Source organism: Mercenaria mercenaria, chromosome 4 (assembly GCF_021730395.1).
Source record: "Mercenaria mercenaria strain notata chromosome 4, MADL_Memer_1, whole genome shotgun sequence".
NCBI lineage: Eukaryota > Metazoa > Mollusca > Bivalvia > Venerida > Veneridae > Mercenaria > Mercenaria mercenaria.
Window position 1 is genome coordinate 70,685,791 of NC_069364.1, and position 15,036 is coordinate 70,700,826.

Below are 15,036 nucleotides of genomic sequence, written 5' to 3' on the forward strand. Positions count from 1 at the left end.
AAATAATATGTTGATCTAGAAAGATATTTGAATTATCTTAAATTAAACAAAATTATATAAAATGTAAAATGTTCATGTATTGATCAGACCATCTCAACGCAAATTTAACGGACTTCTCTTTGAAAAGTTTAAATGTCATATGACATAGCTAATCTCCTATATATTTCTTAGAATATAAACATATGATCTTGTCTAGTTTAGTTCTAATATTTACAGTATTCTATGGCATTTTCAATACCTCTGTATCTTTCAAGTAGGCTGTAAAACAGGCTAGAATTAGATGTTGTAAGGTGATCCAAGATGCCATGATGCTTTTACATAAAAACTGTTTTAGTAATGCATCATAAATACAGTATGTGTATTTGTTGACTGTGATTCACAAACGTAGAGCAAACTATTATGTTTATGAAACAATGATTAAAATGACGATAACGTTTTACATGTTTTACCACAAAATGAACTTGTTATTTTAACTGGTGGACTGTTTCTTCCAAATAAGGCATTTTATAAGGATATCCCTTTCGTTCAAAGCAGAAAATGGAATCAGTTGATTATTTATTTTACACAATTTCTTAGATAAATCATCAATTTGATTTCCATCTGTCAAACCTTTTCCGTCAAACTGTTTATTCATCTCTGTACACTAATGTAACGAGTTTTGTATGATGTTTACCTGTGTTTCTTGTAAATTACGATAAAATTGATTTAAATGGTGGCAGAGACTTTTGCAATAAATGCATACGTACAAAATTATTGATAAACACCTGTTCACGTCAGAAATACTTTGTCGTAGTCAAATACTTATGTGGGTTCTTTAGAGTAGATCTTCAAGTCCCATTTGACATTGATGGCTCCTGACAGTTGTGGAAATGTCATATACTATCATAATTAAGAAACTAACTGTGTATTATTCTGGTCAACTGCAAGTTATATATACGTAGCAATAAAGAAAATAGACAAGGACAAAACAAACACATAAAGAATCACAGTTTGGCACCACCTTTTAATGATTCGATTTTGCTTATAATCAAACTTTTGTGATAAAATACAAAATAGTAATCACATACCCTGCTTTTCATTTTTTCTGTCATAAAAGGTCTGATCACTGTCAAAACTGCGTCAAAAAATACAGGTTCGTTGTAATCATTGATACCTTTTGTTCGTATAGGTAACGCTTTCTTGACAAAACAAATAAAAGTCTTATTCATTATCAAAATATATTGTTGTTAATGATTCCATATCTACATAAATGGTAACGATTACCTATTTATTTAGTAAAGAAACAGTAAATAGGCTTTTTGTTCTAAAAGAACCGGAAATATTTTAAGATATTCTATTTTAGTACAGAATTACTAGCAGTTAATATTCATTATTATTCAAATACACGGTAAGTTTTAAAACAAGACTTTTGTTTTTTCGCATTTAGATAAAAAAAATCTGTAGGAATTAAAAGTTAAAAGAAGATTCCTGAAGACATTGATGAGATAAGATATTTAGTACCTGGAAATATTTCATCAAGATTTTGGATATTTTCGGTGTAATCAAATGTAGCACAATGTTCATGGTCATATCTGTATGGTCAGATAAAACAACCAGTCCATTCACTTGAACATTTTCATCATATGCCATCCATTCAAACACGATAGATAATGCTTTGTAGATATACCTTGCAAGTGTCTATATCTAAACTACCTAAAATCATTTAAACAGTTCAATCATCATTAAATAGCGATATATAGAAGATAAAGAGAATTTACATAAAGTATAAAATAAATATGGTCATTTAATTTAAGTGAAAGAGCGAACCAGTAGCGTTTTTGTCCGTTTTCATCTCAAAGACAATTTCATTCCAGCTTTTTCCTGTCTTCACATTTTTAATATATTTTCTGCTCCTTCGGGATCACGGAATCCATGCAATGTTTATGGATAATTCCACTTTAGCCGTTGCTTGGGGGCGTGAATGGTGATGCGCATTTTCTATTATTCAAAATGAACCCGCTGTTGATTTGTTTATTTGCGTTTCATCGTTCAAAAGGGTTTTCTTACAGATTTTATCAAATTTTCCATAAATTTGGATAATGTACTTACCAAATTTCATGGAAAAACACACGTCTGTTTTTCTTGTCAAGTTTCTCTGGACTATAGCAGAAACTGTTAATAAAGGTAAAATATAACAATAATCATGAGACATTAATATAACCCAGAATAGTCCAACCGAAAAGCGACTTTTTTCCCATGAAAAGCTATGAATTGTCAACAAAGTTTCTCTACAATATCCACCAATAGAAATATCTTAAAACTTACAAACTGCAGCACCCCATACCATGACTCTCCCCGAGAACTTAATATGGAAAACCATTTGACCGAATCGATTGTAGCTCAGCATTATATAAACTGCATGAGGTTACTAGAGTCAGAAACAGTAAGAAATAAAATGGATCTGTCTAAAATTTTGTTACGTTTTACACAGCAAAGAAGGTGGCTTGAAAAAATGGGATGCGAGGAGTGAGGTAGTGAGGTAGATAAGACCACAAAAATCATTTACAGTTTTTGTTTTGTTTTGTTTTTCACATTTTTATGTTATCTCGCTTGTTGTTTACATCTTAAACCGACACTCGTATCCAAGTCAGAAAATATATTTCTATTTCTGTTAAAAAAGCTCTATATGTCCAATGAATGACGTCAGTTCTTGTGTTTTTCGAATTAACCACATGGTTATGATTCTCTGTCAGAGTTGAATCTTTGACCATTGATCTATTACTAATAGCACAAAGTACAAAAACCAGTCTTCAGTACATTACCACTTAACATTTAAGGACTTCTGTGGCTGAGTGGCTGTAGGTTTCCTTTTGCCATCATATGCCTTCTATACTTAAAAAGAATTAGAAGTATGGCACTAATATCTAAGTGGAAATGAGAATGGCACATTATACAGTAGACGGTATTAGTAATAAAATGTTGAAAAATATCTGCAATGTTTTACCCTGTTCTGATTATGGCTTGTAGAGTTTGATCGGCGGGGTCAATATTTCTGAAGTATTCTGGAACGGTTGTCTTCAAAGTCCAATAATTCTCTAAATTCTGACGTGCAACAAGTTGACTGTACTTTCTCGTCAGTAAAAATCGGAGTAGAAAACCAAAATCTATGTTAAAAAGAAAAGCTGACCTAGAACATTTGGATAAGATTTTATACTTCAAATGTATATCAACGTTTTACATAAGACACCGACTACTATCTGTGACAAAAATTTGCATTAGGCGAATTTCCAGAGTTCGAAGTCGCATATACCTATTTACCATTTCTTGGTTTCCTTTGTCAAATGGTGAGGAAAAATGCAGCCTGACCAGGACTGGAATCCGGTGCATCAGACTACCGTCCAAATGCTTTATTGACTGAACTACCCGACCTCCTACACATTTTCTCCCTATTTGATAATCAAGTCGAATACCATGACACTTTGCAGATCAAACAAAATTTCTATTGTTTTCAATAAACTATTTTTTTATAAAGCATCTTCTCGTTTTCTGCCTAAGAACAATGGAAACGAAAGGTTTTTGTCGAATTTAAATTAGAAGTATTACATATTTAAGCCAATAACGATGTCTTCTAGATGAGGCAACACGCTGGTGGAAACGCTATAGTTTATGTGGACCTCATTGGTCGAGTGGTTAAATGCTACTTTGAATCAAATGTCACTCGCATCTTTAAGTTTGAGCCGTACTATAGAGCTAGTTTGCCTGCGGTCGTTGGTTGAAAACTAGTGTCCACTCCTGTTCGAAATATGACTGTCATCAATCAAAATTACCTCTAAAATATAATTCATTTTGCAGCAGAACAATCTGACCTGTTGGTGATTTTAGCCAGTCCGCTTCGATGACCCATTTCCTTAGTGTTTGAACAGCTATTTCCCGATCTTTTTCATTTAGTTCGTTCAATTCATCTTTCGCTTTCTTTCTGCTATCTACATCGAGCGTGCTTACGAAGTTAGAGTCACCTAAATTCACATTAGTACATGTATTTCTCACTTATCGGACAGAAAAATCTCTATTTTTAGAAGTGCTGGAAAATCTTATTGGTCCGAGAGCTCACTGACTTTTATTGCAACAATTGAGGCCAAAAGAAGTTTATACATTTTTGGAAACACTATTTCATATCCTCCATGAAAACCCATTTCTTAAGTGTCAAAGCCGTGCCTATCTATATTTTGTTCGCTTATGTTTGTGATATGGGAGGTTAAACTCACTTGTAAAAATTTAGGGGGTAGGGTAAAGTTTACGTCTACCAGTTTTTTCACTGTTTAATTACAGTAGCTATTTGATTGTCAGTAAATGTATATATGTCAACTAATGTCAGCAAAAAGAAATTCATCAAAAAGGAATGAAGGGCAAACTTGATATTTAAGGTCAAAGGTCAAATTTATGTACAAATCACAAAAATTGGCATATTTGAAATTTATTTTTATTCTTAAAAATTAGTTTGTTATCATAAGTCACTCAGTTTTACTTATGTAATGTGTTTATATCAGCCAAAGTCAGAAATGCAAATCTTATTGCAAAACGTCAAAGTCAACCCTGATAATTGAAGGTCAAAGTTCATTTTCATGCACAAATGTGAAAAATGTTACCTTTACTTTTTTAATCTGTTTAATATGTATTCACATTATTAGTCACTGAAGTTAATTTGTTTTAATGTCTGTATGCTAGACAAAGTCAGCAGTACAAAGGTAACCACAAAACTGCCAAGGGTAAAGCTTATATCAAAGGTCAAAGGTCAAATTTGAGTGAAAAATTGCATGAATAGCTTTTTGTTTGAAATATAAATGCTATTTCACATCATTATTTGTAATTGCACGTAATTTATTTTAATGTATATATGTCCCACAATGTCAGTAATAAAGATAGAGTCTAAAATAAGACAAGTTCAAATGTGATATTAAAGGTTAAAGGTCACTTTCAAGTAAAAGAATGAAAAAAATAGCTCTTTATTTTTTCTTCTTGTTAATGGTATTTTGTCGATATTAATCAACAATATCAGTTCATTTTAATGTATAAAAAGTAGGTGATGTCTGGTATGCACATATTATTCCAAAACATTCAAGGTTAACCATAATTTCAAAGGTCAAAGGTCAAAAAAGTGAATAAAATGTTGCAATAATATCGCCTGTTTGTAATATTTTTATTGTTTAAAAGTATTTGTTTTGTCATCTTAGTAACTGGTCGTTTTTCATTTTACTGTATATATGTCAGACGATGTCATGGAAGAGAAAATAAGTCAAGGTCGAACCTAGTATTAAAGGTCAGGGGTCATTTTTATGTAAAAGATCAATTTGTAGCATACTTACTCATTACTTTGTTCAAAAATAATAGCTCTTGTTAGAAATTTCTGTTGGCAATTTATTTTAATGTATATATGTCAAGCAAGGTCAGGAATGTAGGTCTTATCCAAAGAAGGCAAAGCAAAACCTATTATCAAAGGTCAAAGGTCAAATTTGCGTGAAAATTAGCCAAAAACCCAGTATTTTTGCAACGATTTTTCATTATTTTTTATGGTATTTAAAAACTATTAACTAATTATTATTCATTTTAATGTATTTATAACAGATGATATCATTCTTGAAATAATAATGAAAAATTAGTCAAGGTCAAATCTGACATTAAAGGTCAAAGAAGAGGGCCTTCAAAAAACTCGCCACTATGAAAATAACTGGCAGGAACAAGTTAGGGAGTAAATGCAAAGATCCTCTGCAAGTCTACACAGGCAACGTACGATACATAGCAGAGTACGCATCAACCTCATTGGTACCTGCTTCCAAAACCAGTAAAAATAAATTGGACAGTGTTAAATTTCATGTCTGAGTATAATCCCGGGGCAATGAAAACAACTCAAATAAAATGAATCGAAAAGACAGCCAACCCTGAACAATTAGAGACAAGACGAGAGTACAAAGCTTTTGTCCATGCAGAGAAGGCAAAGAGACTACCATCCCACCCACTCCACTCAAAATTCGAGAGCAGAACCAAGAACATACTGAAAATACAGGGTCTTATCCACATCGTCAAAAAACTGCCAAAATAGAAAGCAGCAGCACTGGACACAGAGGCAGAGCCGCTCGAGCCCAATGAATGGTTTCCCAGACAATGTGCTCCCAAGATCAGATTTGAGGTGCCAGGAGTAGAAGAAAAGGGAAAACACCATCAGGCTTACCAACAATCTCTTACGCTAGAAATGATCAATAACCGCTATCCAGCACACTCTTGCATCCAAGAATATACCAATAGATCAGTGGAAAAGGCAGTTCAGAAAGCTTGGGGTGGTGCTTACATCAAATTTTCGGACAGCTCCTCCTTCATATTCTCTCATACAGTCGGCAAGAGATGCTCCAACTACAGATCCAGATGCAAGCCCTCACATCGGCGACACTCGAACAGTATGAGCGAGGAGAAAAGGGACAATATATTCCTAACAGACCCCAAGTCAGCTCTTCAGGCTCTCTCAGCAGGTCCATCAGACAACTTAATCAGACAGCTGTTGAAAAACATCAGTCTCCTGCCTAAGAACAACAATGTAGCATTTCGATAGATTGCTGCACATGTGAGCATAGCTGGAAATGAAGCTGAGCACAAACTTGCAAAGACAGCAACCAGACAAATACAGCCCAAACCTCCAACTTCATACAGAGAAGCTCCGACTTCTGTGGAAGAACAGCTTTACGTCAGACTGGAAGAACATAAATGGAGGTTACCCGCCAAAGCATGACTATCTACACAAGCTAAACAGCCAATTAACTGTCTTCCGTCTGCGCACTGAAGACTGTGGCCCGAGAAAACATATGAAGAAGCTAGGATTTGCAGAGAAAGCTAAATGTCAGTGCGGATCAGAGGAACAAACACCGTTTCACATTCTGCAGAGTTGTTCCTATCTGGAAGAAGCACACGCCAGAAAGTTTGGCCAACAGACATCCCACTTGGGATCAAGCCGTGGAGAGATATCAGCGACCTGTAGAATACGATGCAGTTCATTGTCGCATCTAATCATAAAATATAGAACTGCCATAAGAAGATGGAAGACAGTAAGGAAGTAGGGAAGTAAAGGCTAACTTTAAAATGAATTAACATCAAGCTATAACAAGATATGTTTGAACAAAGAAATAAAATTACAGTGCTATAATTTGTATTTATTACCCGAAAATGAATTTTAAACTTTAACATCAGGGCTGATCTAGACTCATGTCTTATGATATCTCCATTGTAGACATTGACCCATATATAGATACATGTATATACATGTATGAGACTTCAAGTAATAACCATAAGATATTAATAATGACAAAATACTTTTAAACAAGGAAAAGTACTTTTTGCGATCTTTCACGCAAATTTCACCTTTTACCTTTGATATAAGCTTTAACAATCACTGTTTTCGAAATTAGATCTGCATTGCTGACATTGATTTACAAATAAACATAAGACAAAATTGATTTCAATGAACAAAATGACAATATAATTTGTAACGAAGAAGAAATTAAAAAGACTGTATTTTGAATTTTTACATGAAAAAGACCTTTTACCTTTAATGTCAGGTTTGACCTTGACTTACTTTTCATTATTATTTCAACAGTGGTATTGTCAGTTGTATATATTTGAAAATGAATACTGATCAGTTTTACTAGTAGTGACAGAAATAACCTACACAATAAAGAATCGAAGCCTTGAAATGTCTGATGGTTGCGGGTTTTTGGTAGGTTTATTTTCTGTTTAAAATGGCAGTCTATGAATATACATGAATGAGAAACAAATACAAATTTAATGTGCCTCTTATCTAAGATGAAATCTGCCTGACCCAGCTTGTGATGTAACCATGGGCTGGAATACCTTATCATTGAAAGATCTTATATAATCTAAATGGTTAGTGTGAGTGGATACAGGTTGAATAAGAATTGCTTGTTCATTGATAATTCATCCGCACTGTGCATGAATGGGACTATTTTGTGTAGCACATGAACATCTTTTGGATGTGATTCTGAATAAAATAAAAATGCTATGATAGTCAAAAATACACTTTAACTTTGGTAGCGGGATCTTATATAATATAAATGGTTAGTGTGAGTGGATACAGGTTGAATAAGAATTGCTTGTTCATTGATAATTCATCCGCACTGTGCATGAATGAGACTATTTTGTGTAGCACATGAACATCTTTTGGATGTGATTCTGAATAAAATAAAAATGCTATGATAGTCAAAAATACACTTTAACTTTGGTAGCGAGATAAACCCGCAACCAAAAATCATTGCAAAATTCTTGTTATTTGTGAATTCTTACACAAATTTGACCTTTGACCTTTGATAATAGGTTTGCTTTTGACTTGTAAGGATAAGACCTACATTGCTAACCTTGCTTGACATGTATACATTAAAGTAAATTGCTAACAGTGAATTATAACAACAAGCTATTTTTTGATCACAGTAATGAGTAAGTATGGTAAAGGTTGTGATTTTTTATACAAAAGTGACCCCTGGCCTCCAATACCAGGTTTGACCTTGACTTATTTTCTCTTCTATGACAACGTCTGACATATATACAGTAAAATGAACAACAGTCAGTTACTAAAATGACAAAACAAATACTATTAAACAACAAAAATTATTACAAATAGGTGATATTTTTGCAACATTTTACTCACTTTTTTGACCTTTGACCTTTGATATTATGGTTGACCTTGAATGTTTTGAAATTATATGTGCATTTTAGACATCGCCTCACATTTAATATACATTAAATGAACTGATATCGTTGACTAATATCGACAAAATATTAACAACAAGTTAAAGAGCCATTTTTCTTCCTTTTACATGAAAATGACCTTTGACCCTTAATATCACATTTGAACTTTTCTGATTTCAGACGATCTCTTTATTACTGACATTGTGGGACATATATACATTAAAATAAATCACGAGCAATTATTAATAATGATTAGGAATAGCATTTATATTTCAAACATGAAGCTATTCATGCAATTTTTCACTCAAATTTGACCTTTGACCTTTGATATAAGCTTTATCCTCGGCAGTTTTGAGGTTACATCTGCACTGCTGACTTTGCCTGACAAACAGACATTAAAACAAATTAACTTCGGTGACTAATAATGTGAATACATATTAAACAGATTAAAAAAGTAAAGGTAACATTTTTCACATTTTTTGCATGAAAATGAACTTTGACCTTCAATTATCAGGGTTGACTTTGACGTTTTGCAATAAGATTTGCATTTCTGACTTTGGCTGATATAAACACATTACATAAGTAAAACTGAGTGACTTATGATAACAAACTAATTTTTAAGTATAAAAATAAATTTCAAATATGCCAATTTTTGTGATTTATACATAAATTTGACCTTTGACCTTAAATGTCAAGTTTGCCCTTCATTCCTTTTTGATGAATTTCTTTTTGCTGACATTGGTTGACATATATACATTTACTGACAATCAAATAGCTACTGTAATTAAACAGTGAAAAAAACTGGTAGACGTAAACTTTACCCTACCCCCTAAATTTTTACAAGTGAGTTTAACCTCCCATACCACAAACATAAGCGAACAAAATATAGATAGGCACGGCTTTGACACTTAAGAAATGGGTTTTCATGAAGGATATGAAATAGTGTTTCCAAAAATGTATAAACTTCTTTTGGCCTCAATTGTTGCAATAAAAGTCAGTGAGCTCTCGGACCATATCTCACATGGGTTATCCCACACTCCTGTGACGGACTCCTTCATGCGCTGAATATACATATTATTTATGTAAAATAATTAAAAATCAGGTACCTTTATCTTTTCTTTCCGTCCCTTATAGTGTATTTCTCGATTCAAAATTCATTACTTTATGCTAAGAACGTACTGTTACGTTACAAACGATAAAACTAAAGCGGAACTTTGTCATTGTGCGTCACTGAAATATCACGACGTCACTTCTGCTTACGGACGCCAATTTCCCGCGTTTTAAGTAGTTTCATATTTTTATGCTTGTTTTTATTGTTTCTGTTGTGGTAAGTGAGAAATAGAATCCATCATTGGTGTTCGGTGAAGATCGGAAATCCCAACCCTCGGGCGCACCGCTCAAGTCTTAAACTCGGCTCAGCCTCGTTTAAGACTTGAGCGGTGCGCCCTCGGGTTGGGATTTTCTGATCTTAACCGAAGACCAATGATGGATTCTCTATATCCAAACATGTTTTCAAAAGTGAACATAATGAAGATATAAAGATATACTGACCGTCAAATTTCTCTGTACTGTTAGACCGTAAATAACTGCAGCAACGATTCAGTTGAAAAGTCAGAAAAGTACAAAACTGCTTTGTATCTTTGCATCGTTATGGTTTGGTTTAATGTCACAACTCCAAGAAATATGTCGGAAATATTATTACAAGGCAGATAAGCCCTTAACAGCAATCAAAATGTATGTGCAATAAAAAGGAAATGACATACAATTTATACATTCTGATTGCCTTAAACTAGTAAAAATAGTCAAATGGTAGAGCAACTGATGCAGTAGTAATTAGATACAATGTTATATATTTACTGTCTTAAGAATAAACTGTGCATTATCAAAATATTTAACAATAAATATCAACGTCTATAAACTACTTAAGACCACGTGAGTGTTTGTATATAAATCTTGCCTTATACTAGTAATTACCTTCAGAATTTTATTAAATCTAACAATAATGCATAAGACCTGAGTACCTGCTTCGGTAGTCATGGTACTTCGTATCCCTACTAGAATAATTCCTGATGGGAATTGCACTGGATATAATTAAACAGAGAAAAATATAATAACTACAGTAAATTATTGTATTTTAAATCGCTGGAGAAATAAAGCACATTCACTTCACTTATCATACCTGAATAATCTGATTATGACCTTAGGCAACATTTTGCAACAGCGCGAAACGTTATGAGCCATCACATATTTAAATCAATAGATTAAAGATATAGTTCAAGTTTCAAGTTTTCAAGTTTTATTTTCATTAAACCAGAAGTTCATAGACCCATGTGGTACAAATACATCATATACATGGCAATAGTGAACATTTAATCATAACACAATAAACAAATGATTCGTATAATATAGCAAACTATTCATGTATATGCAGTGCAAGGTGGCCAACCCAAGTGACTTTTTCTGGGACGGGACTACGCCTTACTTTTAGGATTATAACGATTATTTTAATTTCATTTTTAAAAAGACAAACAGAAAAGAATGAACTGTAAGCGGCAGTAAAGGTAATACACACTTCTATCTAACAAATATGTACAACCACTTCCAAGTAGATGTGTTGTGGTTAATATATAGGAATATGATAATATCCGTCTCGGCGGTAATGAGGCTTTGCCGAGAAACTGAACTGGGTGTCCCTCTGTTTGGATCACTTTGAGCTGTACTAGTAGAGGATGAATTTTAAATGGAGCAAAAATATTCACTGGACAGTCGCGGAATTTTAGATAAGTCAGGGATGAATTTACATCTACAAGTTAATCACTATTCTGAAAGTCAAAGCATACGTCTTTTAACCTAAATTAAACAGAAGCGCACATACAACTCACTTATTTTCAATAAAAAAGTATAAATGTAATGAAAAGAAATTTTACAGTAAACAAACCTTAGATTTCTCCCCGTACTTCAACTCTGTGATTTTATATTTTCTGCTCCTTTTTGATCATAGAGAACATTCTATTTTACAATTCCACTGAAGCCGGTGCTAGCGGTTGTGAGGTGCGTTGCACATTTCATTACCTCTCATAAGCAGACACAATGAAACTGGGTCTGTTTTAAATGTTGCTGTGTTGCTTTCTATGCTTTCAATAGATTTTATAATCATTAATCATTTAATGGTGATAATATTGCTTAAAATTTAAAAAAAAAAAATTTTTACAGCAATAGAACTGTACTTGAACGAGAAGGGATATGGATAAGACAAAATCTGAAGTGATTACTTGAATGTCATACACTTTTATTACACCATTAGTACATTTTCGTATAGAAAAGGTGTTGCAATCACTATGCAGCTGCATGAAGTATTTCAGGTTTACAACTGTCCGAGTTGTTAGATTATCATCAAACGCAGAAATAAATGTGTCTGTTTAAATGACAGATATTCTCATCTTTCTTGAAAATAAAACTGAAACAGTTCTGAAATTTTAAAAGGAACATTTTCTTGTAAACTCCGTTATTTCTTTGCATGACTTCTTTAGTTTGGGATATACAGGTCGATCTCTGAAAGAAGATGCAGTTCTTGCAATGATTATAATTAATGATTATAAAAATAATGAATACACAAATTATTTCCTTTTAAACACCAAGGCCGTCGCGGGCCCGAGCATGATATCGGCCGTACCAGCTTTTTATTTTTCGCATAAAATTTCAGCCTTTGCTTAGATTAAAAGTGCCGAAATATTGCCTTGCTAATTATCGGCAACGAGCGGTATCTGTCATGATTGCCCGCGGGGTGTGAAAACTTCGGCACACTTCGTTTCAAAAGTAACAACCCTACTTGATTGGATTAATCATAAATAAACGCTTTAAATCTGATATATCTTTAATCCGGTATGATCTAAAGGGCGATTTTTTTTAATAATCTATAATAATTGCTTTGATGGAAAAAAAAATAGTCGTATGTTTAAAAAAATTGGAAACAATTGTGTTTTTCGTGGTATAATAAAACAAAACTAACCGAAAGCTAATTTCTTCTAATTATTTTGAATAATCTTAAATAATTGCTTTAAATCAAATAAAATACCGACGTACATCTCAACTATACAATAATATAAACTTCGTTTCTATCTACTCTAAATTCTGAAACCGTATGCTTAACTTGTTGCTTAACGTATTGCTGTAAAATGGACATACCTGAAATTCCAAATCAACGTCTTACATTTAAATTTCCGAAACGCACCTTTGATCAGAAAAATCCGATGAACAGAAGTTTTCAGCCTTCGTGGTTCACCAATAGATCGTGGTTGCATTACGATGAAACTAATGACCTCGCTTATTGTCATGTGTGTATGGTGTGTACGGCAAGTTGTCAAGTTCGAATCTTGATAAAGCATTCATTATTAATGCCACCGCCTGATGAGACTCACAGACGGGTCGAAATAGTTGTTTTCTTTTGTATTGGCGGACACTCAGAAGTGAAATACATCAACATTCATTGGGCAAATGTCGGATAGTTATCCTTGAAAACTGTTATAATATTGACTGAAAATCCTAATGGAAAATGCTTTCAAGATGCAACGAAAACGCACTTACGGGCATCCCAAATCTTAAAATTTTCTCGGGGGAGACCCCCAAACCCCCCTTACGAGAGGGTAGAACCCCCTCTCCTGCTCTCCCTTCTCTCCTGCCTTCGGCACTCGCGGGACGCCTTCGACGTCCCATGGCCAGACCACTTTTTCGAAGCCGGTGTAATGAAGTATTTCGACCCGCATAGAATAACGACCCTCCGGTCACTATTCTATAGAAAATGTGACTCCTTTCCTGTAAAATATTGACTCCCCTTATAAAAAGCTGACTCCCTTTGAAAACTCTATAGAATAACGACCCCCCGGTCATTATTCTATAGAAAAACTGACCCATCCTAGTAAAATACTGATTCCCTAAAGATGACTTCCTTCGAATCTCATAGAATAACGACCCCGGTTATTATTCTATAGAAAAAGTGACTCCTTCAATGTAAAATACTCACTGCCGAAATTACTACATTCGAACTCTCATACAATATCGATTCCCGGACATTATTCTATTTAAAAAAGTTACTCTTTCCGTGTAAAACACCGGCTCCTAAAAAGACTTTCGACGATAATATCTATTAAAAAGTGATCCCCACCAAACCTAACGGACAATTTTACTAGATCTGCAACTCTAATACCCTCCATTGCCAATAGTTAACATTTTGATTGTACTACTACTACTGGTGCCGCTACTTCTATTGCTATTACTACATGTACTTCTTCTTCTTCTTCTACTACTACTACTACTTCTACTACTACTACTACAACTGCTACTACTGATACTACTATACCTGCGTCCACTAATACGTCTTGTACATCTACCTCTTCTTCTCCTGCTGCTGTTGTTGCTGTCACTTATTCCTCTGCTGCTACTGCTGCTGCTGCTACTGCAACTGTCACTACCACTTCCGCCACTACTACTACTACTACTACTACTACTACTACTACTACTTTCTATTGTTGCCGCTACCGTACTTTACTGCCACTGCTAAGTATTGCAACTTCTATTAATACTAAGTTCTATGCTAGCAGTTTCTTGTGCAGTTTTCTTCTGAAGAATTACTTCATACCGAAGTTTGCAGGGATTATTGACACTGGTGTGTTTTGTGAACGTATTGTGAATTGTTATTTTCCTGAAAAAAAATGTATACACCAAGATACAGCGTCTAGAAATAGAATCCCTTTTCCCGTTGCGGAATGCTCTGATTTCTGTGTCAAGTGATGGTATCTGGGGCTAATGGTCAAACGGAAGGACGGACGGACGGACAAGGGCAAATCTATATGCCCCCCCCCCCCCCTCCCCCGAGTGGGGGCATAAAATGCAGCCATTAGGCCTTAGATACATGAGTTATCACTAAATTTGACCAAATGACCGGGGGTCGTTTTTTTATGGCAGTCAATATTCTTCGTGAGGTGCAGTTTACTTCACGTGGAGGAGTCATAGTACTATGATCTGGAGGTCATAATACTATGACCGGGGGGTCACTTTTTCTATAGAATAATGACCGGGACATGAAAAAAATGTATACACCAAGATACAGCGTCTAGAAATAGAATCCCTTTTCCCGTTGCGGAATGCTCTGATTTCTGTGTCAAGTGATGGTATCTGGGGCTAATGGTCAAACGGAAGGACGGACGGACGGACAAGGGCAAATCTATATGCCCCCCTCCCCCGAGTGGGGGCATAAAATGCAGCAATTAGGCCTTAGATACATGATTTATCACTAAATTTGACCACATGAACGGG

At 34.3% G+C, this 15,036-nt stretch overlaps 1 long non-coding RNA gene across 1 annotated transcript; it reads right to left on the reverse strand.

Annotated features, from left to right (window-relative positions):
• Positions 1-1,688: 1,688 nt before the first annotated feature.
• Positions 1,689-10,881, reverse strand: LOC128556447 (uncharacterized). The gene is made up of 3 exons (XR_008370675.1): positions 10,746-10,881; positions 2,984-3,995; positions 1,689-2,151 (listed from the first exon to the last, which is right to left on the reverse strand). It is a non-coding gene; the product is annotated as an uncharacterized LOC128556447 (long non-coding RNA).
• Between the last annotated feature and the right edge of the window lie 4,155 nt (positions 10,882-15,036).